The 13,267-nt window shown below is 41.8% G+C and overlaps 1 protein-coding gene across 1 annotated transcript in view; it reads left to right on the forward strand.

Annotated features, from left to right (window-relative positions):
- Nucleotides 1-1,781: 1,781 nt before the first annotated feature.
- The window catches only part of LOC137423259 (inactive rhomboid protein 1), a 151,442-nt gene continuing 139,956 nt past the window's right edge, over nucleotides 1,782-13,267 (forward strand). The window contains exon 1 of the mRNA XM_068110188.2: nucleotides 1,782-1,938. The gene's annotated coding sequence lies outside the window, so the exon portion shown is untranslated. The remainder of the gene's footprint in view (nucleotides 1,939-13,267) is intronic.

The following is a 13,267-nucleotide window of genomic DNA, read 5'->3' on the forward strand; positions in this document are numbered from 1 at the left end:
GTTTAACTTTTCCCTTCCTGAAATTCTATTTTCTTGCCTGACCTTACCAATCACAATTATATCCTAATTTCGAAAGTTGTGTGTTCTCCCGACGTCGAACCGCCCAATAAGCCCCTATATATCGTTGAGTGTGGGTTGAGTGGGGCAGGTTGTAGGGTTGTGTTAGGTGAATATGGAGTAAAATGAATGGGGGTATGAGCAGATCTCAGTCGGGACAGGAGGAATGTAGGGGGATATTAAAAGGGCATACGAGGGGAGCATGACGAAAGGGACTGGACGACGGTGCAAAAAATATGCAGTTTTTGTACAAAATATGCAGTTGGGCCCGTTCGTCCTCCTCCAATACACCAGCCGATGTGATTTTAACTTTGAAAAAACTAGAACGGCACTCAATAGAGAACAAACCTCCACCTGGTTGGCCATATCACTCAATGGTAAAGAATCATTTAAAAATTATACTAGCTGGATCCAGATCCGGATCTTCACAAAAATTAAATCGATTCTTCCTTATCACATACACAACATGTCCAAAAAGTTTCGTCCAAATCCATCCATAACTTTTTGAGATATCCTGCTATGTATCGTTTTTGACCCGATCTCCCAATGGTGAAGAATCACTTTTTTTTTCTTCTTTTTTTATATACAAGATCGAGGCTCGTGAAAGAGCTAACATTAATCACACAAAAAGTCAAACCGACACACAAAACACAAAAAACAAGGGGAGCGGCAGACAAGATGGGGAGAGAGGGGGAAGGACACAAACACAACATTTGAGAGCAGGGACATCGGGAGGACTTGGGGGGGAGGTGGGAGAGGTATAAAACAATTAAAATATTAAATAATTTTCATATCCGAATCCATATTCAGATCTTCACCAAAATCGAATCGAATCGTCCTTGTCAGACACCCAACCTGTCCACCAAGTTTCGTCCAAATCCGATCTCAATTTTTTGAGATATCCTGTTATGTATCGTTTTTGGCCCTATCTCCCAATGGTGAAGAATCCCTTAAAGATTCTAGTAGCCGAATCCGAATCCGGATCTTCTCCAAAATCTAATCATTTTGTTGTTTTCACAGACGCTCCATCTCTGCCAAATTTCGTCCGAATCGGTCCACAACTTTTTGAGATATTTTGTTCACAAACAAATGGACAGACAAACAGACAGGGATGAAAACATAACCTGCATCCACGTTGGTGGTAATGAGCATAACCAACCTCCAGGCAGGTGGCGGAGGTAATAATCCTTAAAGTTTCTAAATAACTTAAAATTTCTAAAAGCAAACAATTTAAATCACCCGGAGCTGTGGAATTGACCCTCAAGGTTCTCAGAGTACTCTTTGGGATACCTCATTTGTTTGTGGAATTATATGCTAAAGTTAATTCCTGAGGGAGTGATGGTAAAAGTTGTGAAGTTTGGGGGAAATTGTAAAAATACCCTTTATTGTTCACAATAGAAAGACAGGAAAAGCAGGTTGAATGAGAACAATTTCCACCGACTCAAACTTCAGTCCGGATTACGTTTGTGATGTCTTCTCCCTCCGACCTGCATCTGTCCTACTTCCAGCCGACTCACGCATTTCCATAATGAACAAGCTGCGTCACTGAAACATGAATCAACAGGAATGGCCGAAGAGCTTTTGCCGCTTACTTCATCAAGTACTGAACCTTCGTGGAGGCGGGACGACGTCTGGAAATGCGACCAATGGGATGTGAGGAGGGCGGAGTCTCTGCGCCGCCTGAGCCACTCGAGGCGCTCATTCCCCTACCCCGCGTCACCCCTAACCACCACCGGCACGGAAGAGTCACACAGCGTACCAAGTGGAGATCCAATAAATTAAACATCCTCGGGATTCCTCGCCAGGCTGATCATTTTTAAAACTCTGCCAGTTGCTCTGTTGGTGGACCTGGAAAACATCAACACAACTCGAGCTCAACGGGTGAGTTCCCCGGTGCTTCTCGGTGTGACGTGGCTTGTGCTGGGTCTTCGTTCTGAAATAGTTTGTGGTGCATCACTCAGGGTGCACACTCGTGGGGAATGTGTCCAAGGTGTCAGTGCTCTGTTCTCCACAAAGGGTGCAAACGAATGCGTGGATGGAATGTATGATTTTGCATGTGCGATGAACTCGACACGACCTTTATAGTTGCGTCTTCATGAAACCCACATAGAAGATCTTCCCACGTGGGTTGCTTTATTTATTTATTTATTTAATATACGTCTTTATTCATTTTATTTTTCAATGAAATGTGCTTAGTATTGTACATATTGTACATATTGGATAGTATTGCACATATTGTACCTATTGTACAGAATGTACATATTGGAAAGCATATCTTTCTTTTTTTTTAAATATTGACGTGTCTTGGAATATTGAGAGTATCTAAGTCGTTCTTAGAACATTTTGAACACCTCTCGTCTGAAAGCAGAATGTTTTGAGTTAAAGAGAGGAAAAGAATGGCAAAATTGGAAAGAATGATTGTACTTATTTTGTAGATATTCAAAAATATGTAGAACACCATAGAGACATAATCTCTATTCTGGCTTTAACACTGTCCAAAGTTGATGGATGATGGAAAATACTATGAGCAAACATTATTCAGGGGCCAATATGTGGTCTTGAAACCACCTGGGCCATGGAAACTGTCTTCATCGAGGAACTCTTCCACGATCCTCCACAATCCCCCCAAAAAATAAAAATAAAAATAATATATATATCTGTGCAGTGTCTGTGTTGTCTTGTGTTGTGTTGTGTTGTCTTGTGTTGTGTTGTCACTGAACTACTCCCTCAAACTTTTGTGAAATTGTACCAAACTTCTGGTATGCACCTATCTCTCCCGTCGGTATGTCTTAAGGGTATTTTTTTGAAAAAATTTCCAGTTTTATTTTTTGGGGGGGGAATTTTTTTTTTCCAACTTAAGTTTTCAACTTCAATTGTTTATAAAATGTAATATCACGTATATTACAAATACATATGTGCATTATGATTGTTTGAATTATGATTGGTGTAAACCATGACAAAACACCAACTCAGGTACAGTCATTTATCTATATATCTACATATCTGGGCAGTGTCTGTTGTCACTGAACTACTCCCTGAAACTTTTGTTTCCGTGGTTGTGAAGTGTTTATAATAACTTGGTGGTGGTTTTGAATCACGTAGTGGTGAGATATTTTGAATTATGTGGTGGTGAGGTGTTTTTAAATGAAGTGGTGGTGAGGTGTTTTTAAATTACGTGGTAGTGAGGTGTTTTGAATTACGTGATGGTGAGGTGTTTTGAATTACGTGATGGTGAGGTGTTTTGAATTACTTGGTGGTGAGGTGTTTTAAATTATGTGGTGGTGAGGTGTTTTGAATTACGTGGTGGTGAGGTGTTTTGAATTACGTGGTGGTGAGGTGTTTTGAATTACATGGTGGTGAGGTGTTTTGAATTACGTGGTGGTGAGGTGTTTTAAATTATGTGGTGGTGAGGTGTTTTAAATTACATAGTGGTAAGGTGTTTTGAATTACATGGGGGTGAGGTGTTTTGGATTACGTGATGGTGAAGTGTTTTGAATTACTTGGTGGTGAGGTGTTTTAAATTATGTGGTGGTGAGTTGTTTTGAATTACGTGGTGGTGAGGTGTTTTGAATTGCATGGTGGTAAGGTGTTTTGAATTACGTGGTGGTGAGGTGTTTTGAATTATGTGGTGGTGAGGTGTTTTAAATTACTTGGTGGTGAGGTGTTTTGAATTACGTGGTGGTGAGGTGTAATCGTCCCAAACTTCCAGTCTGCACCTCCCCCTACCGTATGTATGTGCTGAGGGGTTCTTTTTTGAATTTTTTTTTTTTTTCAACCTAAATCTTTAACCTAAATTGCCTATAAAAATGTAGTATCACAAACACTACAAATAAATTTGTGCAATATAATTGTTTGTGTTATGATTGGTGTAAATCATGACAACACAGCAACTCAGGTACAGTCATTAGCCTCAGCTAAAATAAGCCCGTCCCTCAGTAACGACGTGTGGTGAGGCGAGCGTAGCGAGCCGAGCCAAGCTAGTATATATATATATACAGTATATATATATATATATATATATATATATATATATATATATATATATATATATATATATATATATATATATATATATATATATATATATGTATATATATATGTATATATATATGTATGTATATATATATGTATATATATATGTATATATATATATATATATATATATATATATATATATATATGTATATATATATTATATACATATATATATATATATGTATATATATATATATATATTATATATATATATATATATGTATATATATATATATATATATTATATACATATATATATATGTACATATATATATATATATATATATATATATATATACATATATACATATATACAGAGCATATATATGCTCTTCAATCAGGTACATATATATATATATATATATATATATATATATATATATATATATATATATATATATATATATATATATATATATATATATATGTTGGAATCCATCTGTGGATCGGTCCCATCGGCCGATGGGTCTGACCCATCTGTGGATGCACGAGAAATGACAATGCAGACCCATCGGCCGATGGGTCTGTGCCATCTGCGGATGTGTTGTTCACCTTGAAGGAATGTGTTGACAGAATGGTGCTCTTCAATCAGGTACACAGTCATTGGAATTACATGTGGTAGGAATTTAACAGAGATGATTTTAAAATGTTTTATTATCTATTTCTACCCATCTATTTATACATTTTGTCAATACATTTTGTAATTAACAGATACATGGCAGTTTTAGTAAAGCTTTACATGACATACTCAACATTCATACAAAACATTAGGTGTTCTTCTGATAATGGTGGAGGGGAATGGTGGCAGGGTAGAGAGTGGCAGGTGCTGATGAAGGTGATGGCGAGGGTAAATGTAGTTTTGGTGGCAAGGATCCTGACCTTCCAACAGGGTTGGCGCAACATGCATACACATTCCTTCAAGTTGAACAACACATCCGCAGATGGCGCAGATCCATCGGCCGATGGGTCTGCATTGTCATTTCTCGTGCATCCACAGATGGGTCAGACCCATCGGCCGATGGGACCGATCCACAGATGGGTTCCAACATATATACACTACATGGCCAAAAGTATGTGGACGCCCTGACATCACACCCATATTTGCTGGTCGAACATCTCATTCCAAAATCATGGTCATTAATATGGAAGTGGTCCCCCCCCCCCCCCTTTACTATTATAACAGCCTCCACTCTTCTGGGAAGGCTTTCCATTAGATGTGGGAACATTGCTGTGGGGATTTGCTTCCATTGAGCCACAAGAGCATTAGTGAGGTCGGCACTGATGTTGGGTGATTAGGCCTGGCTTTCAGTCGGCGTTCCAATTCATTCTAAAGGTGTTCGATGGGGTTGAGGCCAGAGTTCTGTGAAGGCCAGTCAAGTTCTTCCACACCGATCTCGACAAACTATTTCTGTATGGACTTCGCTTTGTGCACGGGGGTATTGTCATGCTGAAACAGGAAAGGGCCTTCCCCAAACTGTTGCCACAAAGTTGGAAGCACACAATCGTCTAGAATGCCATTGTATGCTGCAGCATTAAGATTTCCCTTCACTTGAACTAATGGGCCTAGCCCGAACCATGAAAAACAGCCCAAGGCCATTATTCCTCCTTCACCAAACTTTACAGTTGACACTATGAATTTAGGCAGGTAGCGTTCTCCTGGCATCCGCCAAACCCAGATCCATCCAACGCACTGCCAGATGGTGAAGCATGATTCATCACTCCAGAGAACGCATTTCCACTGCTCCAGCGTCAAATGGTGGCGAGTTTTACACCACTCCAGCTTGGCATTGTGCATGGTGATCTTAGGCTTGTGTGCGGCTGCACGGCCATAGAAACCCATTTCATGAAGCTCCCAACGAACAGTTGTTGTGCTGACGTTGCTTCCAGAGGCAGTTTTGAACTCGGTAGTGAGAGTTGCAACCAAGAACAGACGATTTTTATGCGCTACATGTTTCAGCACTTGGCGGTCCCGTTCTGTGAACTTGTGTGGCCTACAACTTCACGGCTGAGCTGTTGTTGCTCCTAAACATTTCCTCTTCAGAATAACAGATCTTGCAGTTGACCGGGGCAGCTCTAGCAGGGCAGAAATTGTATGAACGGACTTATTGGAATGGTGGCATCCTATGACGGTGCGACGTTGAAAGTCACTGAGCTCTTCGGTACGGCCCATTCTGCTGCCAATCTTTGTCTATGGAGATTGCATGACTGTGTGCTTGATTATATATACCTGTAAGCAATGGGTGTTGCTGAAACAGCCAAATCCACTAATTTGAAGGGGCGTCCACATACTTTTGGCCATGTAGTGTATATGTATATATACAGTCACGTGAAAAAGTAAGTACACCCCATGTAAAGTTTTGACTTTTTCAACATATTTCAACATACAGCTATTTGATCTTCATTTCAACAATATTGACAGATAAAGGTGATATAATATAACAAATACCATGAAACATTTACATTTTGTAGTCCATTGTATAATTTAAATAAACATAAATGCAAATTTCGCATGTGGAAAAAGTAAGTACACCGTTGGCGCGAATAGGTGGTATTGCCCCCTTTGGCAGAAACAACCTCAAGTCGGCGTTTCTTATAACTGTCTACCAGTCTCTGACATCGACTGGGAGAAATTTTTGCCCACTCCTCGATGCAGAATTCTTTCAGCTGTGCGATGTTTGAGGGGTTTCTTGCATGCACAGCTCGTCGCAAATCCACCCACAACATCTCGATGGGATTTAGATCCGGGCTTTGACTTGGCCATTCCAGAACCCTCCATTTCTTTATTTTCAGCCATTCCTTGGTGGATTTAGTGGTATGTTTAGGGTCATTGTCATGTTGCAAGTTCCACCTTCGGTTGAGCTTCAACTTTCTGACAGATGGCCTCAGATTATCCTCAAGCACCCTCTGGTACAATGAAGAATTCATAGTGGAATCTATGATGGTGAGATGCCCAGGCCCTGATGCAGCAAGGCTGCCCCAAACCATAACATTTCCACCACCATGCTTTACATTTGGTATCAGGTTCTTGTGGTCAAATGCTGTCTTTGGTTTTCGCCAAACATGTCTTCTGGTAATGTGGCCAAATAGCTCTACCCTTGACTCATCTGTCCAGAGCACATTGTTCCAGAAGTGCTGGTCTTTGCCAAGGTGTTCATTGGCAAGCTTTAGTCTTGCCCTGATGTTCTTTCTGGACGGCAAAGGTTTCCTCCTGGCACACCTCCCATGTAGATCAAATTTGTGCAGCCTCTTTCTAATGGTAGACTCGTGCACGTTGACATCAACAGTGGCAAGATTACCTGTAGGTCCCGTGATGACATTCTGGGGTTCTTAGAGACTTTTTTCAGCATCGCGTGGTCTGCTCTCGGGCTGAACTTGCTGGGGCAGCCTGGCCTGAACAAGTTGGCAGTTGTTTGGAATCTTCTCCACTTGTAGATGATCTTCCGGACAGTGGAATGATTGATTTCAAATTGTTTGGAGATCTTTTTAAATCCCTTCCCAGACTCATAGGCATCTATAACCTTCTTTCTGAAGGCCTCAGAGAGCTCTTTTGATCTAGGCATGGTGACGCCACCCACTTCAACAACAAAGAGCAAACCAAACTACATGTCTTAGGTTTAAATAAGACAGGTTCCTCCAAGATCCTCCCTAACGATGTTCTAATCATTTGCACCTGAGCTGGTGCACCTGATTCTAATTTTAGGTATTTGAAGTAGTGATAAATGTAGGGGTGTACTTACTTTTTCCACATGCAAAATTTCCATTTATGTTTATTTAAATTATACAATGGACTACAAAATGTAAATGTTTCATGATATTTGTTATATTATATCACCTTTATCTCTCAATATTGTTGAAATGAAGATCAAATAGATGTATGTTGAAATATGTTGAAAAAGTCAAAACTTTACATGGGGTGTACTTACTTTTTCACATGACTATACATGAAACGGATCAGTTCAAATGTTCAAACTGCTTTCCTTCATTGTTTATGCACAGCTTTTGCCATGACGAAACACTCTGGCACACAGTTCTGCATGTTTCAGTCATTAAGGCAGCAGTCTCATTACGTATGAATTGTTTCAAGCCTCTAAGGGTCATAGGATTACTCGCATACACTTTATGTTTGTGGAAACCCCAAAGAAAGAAATCACAGGGTATTGTTCAATCATAAGACCGCAGACGCCATTCAACCAGACCACGATGGCCAATCCATTTGTCTGTAAAGTTCAAAACAAGGGCCTGGTGTACACTGGCAGCATAATGAGCAGGTGCACCATCATGCATGAACCACAGTTGGCCATCATTGAGTGGAAATACATGCTGCTCCAACATTGGATGGAAATTTGCAGCATTCACATTTTCTTCGAAAAATATTAGTCCAACAATGCCTCCAGATAAAATGCTTGCCCAGACGGACACAACAGCTTGATACTGGACATTGTTCTCAACAGTAAATTGTGGGTTGTCCACTGCACATATCACGCTATTATGACGATTTACAGAACCAGATAAAGTAAACTTGGATTCATCTGACCACAAGATCCGTTATGCAAATAATTGTTCATATCCATTAACCCAAGCAATGTCTCGCATGCCTCAACGCGCCTGTAAAAATCATCCTTAGATAGTTGGTGAATTAATCTGGGTATGTATGGTTTCGCATTAAGGTATTTTAGTATTCGTTGAATCAATGTTCGGCTTATATTGGTGGCGTTTAATAAATGACGAGTTGATCATGGTGTGTTACTGTCGAGTTGTTGTTGAATGACCTCTCTGCTTTCCTCAGTTCGAACAGTACAAGGCCAAAATGGTGACTGTTTTGGAAGAATGCTGGCGATTTCATCGAACTGCTTGTTTATTCTGCCGATGGTTCTTCTGTCAATTGCGTCGGCGCCGCATTCTTTGACAAGTTGTCTGTTAACTTCAACCGAATTTCCAGATACAGAATACAAGTGTACAGCGCAAATTTCTGTCTCACGATATCCTCCATCATATTAGGACGTCTAATTCACAATGAACTGAACTAATGCAAAGACAAACGCTTGCAGCACAGTGAGCGAAGCTCACCCCTATCCATATCACGTGATGCACCTCTCCCTGTTGCGTATCACATGATGCCTGTGTGTGTTGAAGCGGTCACATCCATTTACGAGTAATCATGTTTTGTTTTGCACCAAAGTCCACAATAAACTTTGTTGATTTTTGCAGGTATCGTTCTTCAAAATGTGCCCAGGGTTTCTGGACCACCATATATATATATATATATATATATATATATATATATATATATATATATATATATATATATATATATATATATATATACACACACACAGACTTGGCATTTAATATGGAATTTTTGTTTTGTGGAGGTGAACTTACTTTTCAAGATGTCTTAGAACCAAAAGTTCATTGGAATTATGTTGAAATATTCTAGATTTTGTTAATGTGACCTTTAAAAGAAACAAAAACCACATTTGACATTACGAAACAAATAAATTGATCCTTGAAAGTGATGTAAACTGATTTTGAACTCAATTCATGGACAGTACTGTGTTAAACTTCAGTACGTTTTCCAGAAGTATCTCTTTATTTTGCACATTAGCCAAAAATTTTTTTAACAAAAACAAAAGTTAAATTACGACTGGGCTTAAGGACAGTAAAATTACAGTTCAGTACTTCGTGTAACCCCCACGAGCATTCAGGAGAGCACGTACACATTGAGGCATGCTGTACACGAGATTTGCCAAGGTTTGGACAGGAATTGCTTGCCATGCAGTGACAATAGCCTGCTGCAATTCACGCACAGAGGTCGGCTGCTGGTCCAAGTGGTCGATTTGACACGTTAATTCTGCCCACAATTTCTCTATCGGATTCATATCCAGGGACATGGCAGGCCACTCCATATGCTCTACACCACGGTCAGCAAGAAAGTGTTGGATCATGCGAGCACGATGAGGCCGTGCATTGTCATCTTGGAAGACAAAGTTTCCTCGAAAGGCTGCACGAGCAAATGGAAGCAATGTTTCTTCCAGAATGGCCCTGTACTTGAACTGGTTCAGGTTTCCATTCAGAACAACCAGGTCAGTTTTGCCCCCTGCATGAAAAGCAGCCCAAACGGTCACCCCACCATCTCCAGCTTGGACTCTTGGCACTATACAATCTTTGTTGAAGGCTTCATTCACTTGTCTGCGCACTCGGACGCGGACATCTTGACGATAGACCCGAAATCTAGACTCGTCACTGAAGATCACGTGATTCCAGTGTCATGGCTGCCATTGAGGGTGCTCTCTGGCCCACTGCAATCGGCGCTGGCGGTGTTGTCTGGTCAGGCGTGGCTTTCTGAGGGGATGCCTGGCATGATAGCCTGCTTGAACCAGTCGTTGGTTGACTAGCCTTCTGGATACAGGCACATTTGTCAGTTGCAGCCACTCAGCCCTAAGCCGATTAGCTGACTTGGTACGGCCATTGCGGACTAACCGGTGCAGCTGGCGATCATCCCTCCTTGTGGTTCTGCGGGGATGTCCTGGCCTCGGTATTGGAGTAGGGACACCCCTCTGAGCATTTTGTTTCAGGATCTTTGACACCTGACCTTGAGTGATGCCATACTGCCGAGCAATAGCATGGTCTTTCATGCCGTAATTTCGTAAAGCCACCACTCCATGACAAACAGCATTGTCGAGTTGACGGACTATCTCCAGAGGAAGCAGCAATAACTTTTGGAGAGGTGCAGCAGTTGTTTTCCACGAATACAGAACGCAAAAACCCTTGTATACCCGGCTGTGAAGCCAATTGTCAAATGCACCTGTCCGTACATTTTGCCACGCCACCTGTGATATAATCCTGTTGTTGACTTCTTGCTGCGCCAGACAATCAGTGACATGGTTCTTAACAAATAAATCACCAAAGTGTAAAAGCAACTGACCAGATTGATATACTAAGTTAAGAAAGTAAACCCAAGTCAAGAAAAAAAAAAATTCCACATTAAATGCCAAGTCTGTATATATATATATTATTGCAACTACAGACCAATCAGCCTTCTCCCAATTATCAGCAAAGTCATGGAATCCATCATTGCTTCGGATATCAAATCTTTCCTCTTCTCAAATGGCTTGATCTCTGATCATCAATTTCGTTTCAGACCAGGTCACTCTAATCTGGACATGCTGCTTCTGCTGTCTCAACAATGGATGGAGGTCCACAATGCCAAAAAGGAAATTAGAGCTGTCTACCTTGACATATCATGTGCCTTCGATACGGTGTGGCACCCCGCTCTGCTCACCAAACTCTCCTCCTATGGTATCCATGGAAATCTCCACGATTGGCTTGTGGACTTCCTCTCTAGTCGTAGTCAACGTGTGGCCCTGAATGGGTTTCTCTCATCTCCCCTTTCTGTTCAGGCTGGAGTTCCCCAGGGCAGTGTTCTGGGCCCTGTGCTTTTTCTGGTCTTCATCAATGATCTCTCTGACTCTCTTGAAAATCCTCTCTATCTCTTTGCTGATGCCTCCACTCTCTGTCGCTCCATTCCTCATCCCTGAGATCGGCAATCTGCAGCCTCCTCACTCTCTGCAGACATGGACAAAATCACAGACTGGTCAAACAAGTGGAACATGTCTTTCAATCCTGACAAATCTAACACTCTTACTCCAAAAAGACCGACTGGACAACCCTCGCATCCACTTTCTGAATAATCCTCTCCAAGAAGTTCTGTCACTCAAGCTTTTGGGTCTCACTATCTGCCATGACCTTTCCTGGGAAAACCACATTTCAAATCTGGCCTCCAAAGCCAGTCGCCGACTGGGCATCCTCCGTCATGCAAAGTTCTTCCTTGGCACACCTGAGCTCCTCAGCACATACAAGGCTTTCATCTGCAGCTCAATGGAATACTGTTCTCCCCTCTGTGCCGGTGCTTCTGCCTCACACCTAGCTCGGCTTCACGCTGTTGAAACCAAAGCTTTCAGAATCATTGGAATCTCCCACGATGACGCTAACTCCAAGGGCCTTTCACTTACTCACGACAGGTAGGTTGGTGGTCTTTCTGTCTTCTACCGACTCCTCTCCGGCCTTGCTTCCCCAGCTCTCTCTGGGCTCTGTCCCCCAAATATTCCTGCAGGTCGCACAAGAGCTGCCAGCCAGCCTCTTTTGGCTAAACTGCCAAAATCAAGACTTTCTGCTCACCTTCACTCCTTCATTCCTCTTTTCTCCCACCTCTGGAACAAACTCCCTCACTCTCTTCAATCCCACTCCTCCCTCCAGGTCTTTAAAACTGCTGTTCACCACCATCTCTTATCTTCCCCCATCCAACACCTTGATCTTTTCTACCCACGCTAATTTCACCCCAGATTCACTTTTTTGAAATACCAACTTCCTTCCTGGAAGTCCTTGCAGTGTCCCTGTGTTTTATACTTCTCCCACCCCTCCCCCCTTCCCACGCCTCTTCCCCCCAAGCCCTCCCCACAGATCTCCCGATGTACCTGCTCTCAAATGTTGTGTTTGTGTGCTTCCCCTTCTCTCCCCATCTTGTCTACCGCTACCCTTATTATATGTTTTGTGTGTCTTTTAGATTTTTTTGTGTGGTAAATGTTGGCTCTTACACGAGCCTCGATCCTGTATACAAAATAGCAGAATCGCCTTGCAGACTATACACATTATCTGGAGAAATTAGTCATACTGGGTATTGTGGGAGAAAGACGAAGCAGATCTTGTATGCGCTGGATGGATGGGGTTAAGGCTGCAACGAAGTTGTCTCTGCCAGAGCTTGGGGCAGTCATGCAGGAAAGGGAGATTTGTGTAAATTTAATCATGAATGTCACTATAAGTGGACACAACTTTACGTAACTGGACTGCTCGATGATGCACACTCTAGCCTGGGTTTCAAATGTCGGCCAAGCTATAAACTGTCATCTTGGTGTCTCACAGGTATGTCGAGAAGTCAATGCGTTTGCCTTCCCTCAAATGGAAGTTAAACTGGGCGTCCCTTCTGCCAGCATTTGTTTTTTGGATGTTAATGAGACGATGGTTTCATTCATGAAGAGGCGGGGAACTATACCCGACACCGTGAACAAATTACAAGTTCCTGCACACTCAGTCAAGTATCCTGCGTGGGAGTGACAACCCATCCAGGATTGTAACCCTAGCCAAGAAATTACTTCAGTAAAACTGATGCTCTCTCAAT

This window comes from Myxine glutinosa, chromosome 3 (assembly GCF_964187855.1).
Source record: "Myxine glutinosa chromosome 3, kmMyxGlut1.1, whole genome shotgun sequence".
In the NCBI taxonomy this organism is placed as follows: domain Eukaryota; kingdom Metazoa; phylum Chordata; class Myxini; order Myxiniformes; family Myxinidae; genus Myxine; species Myxine glutinosa.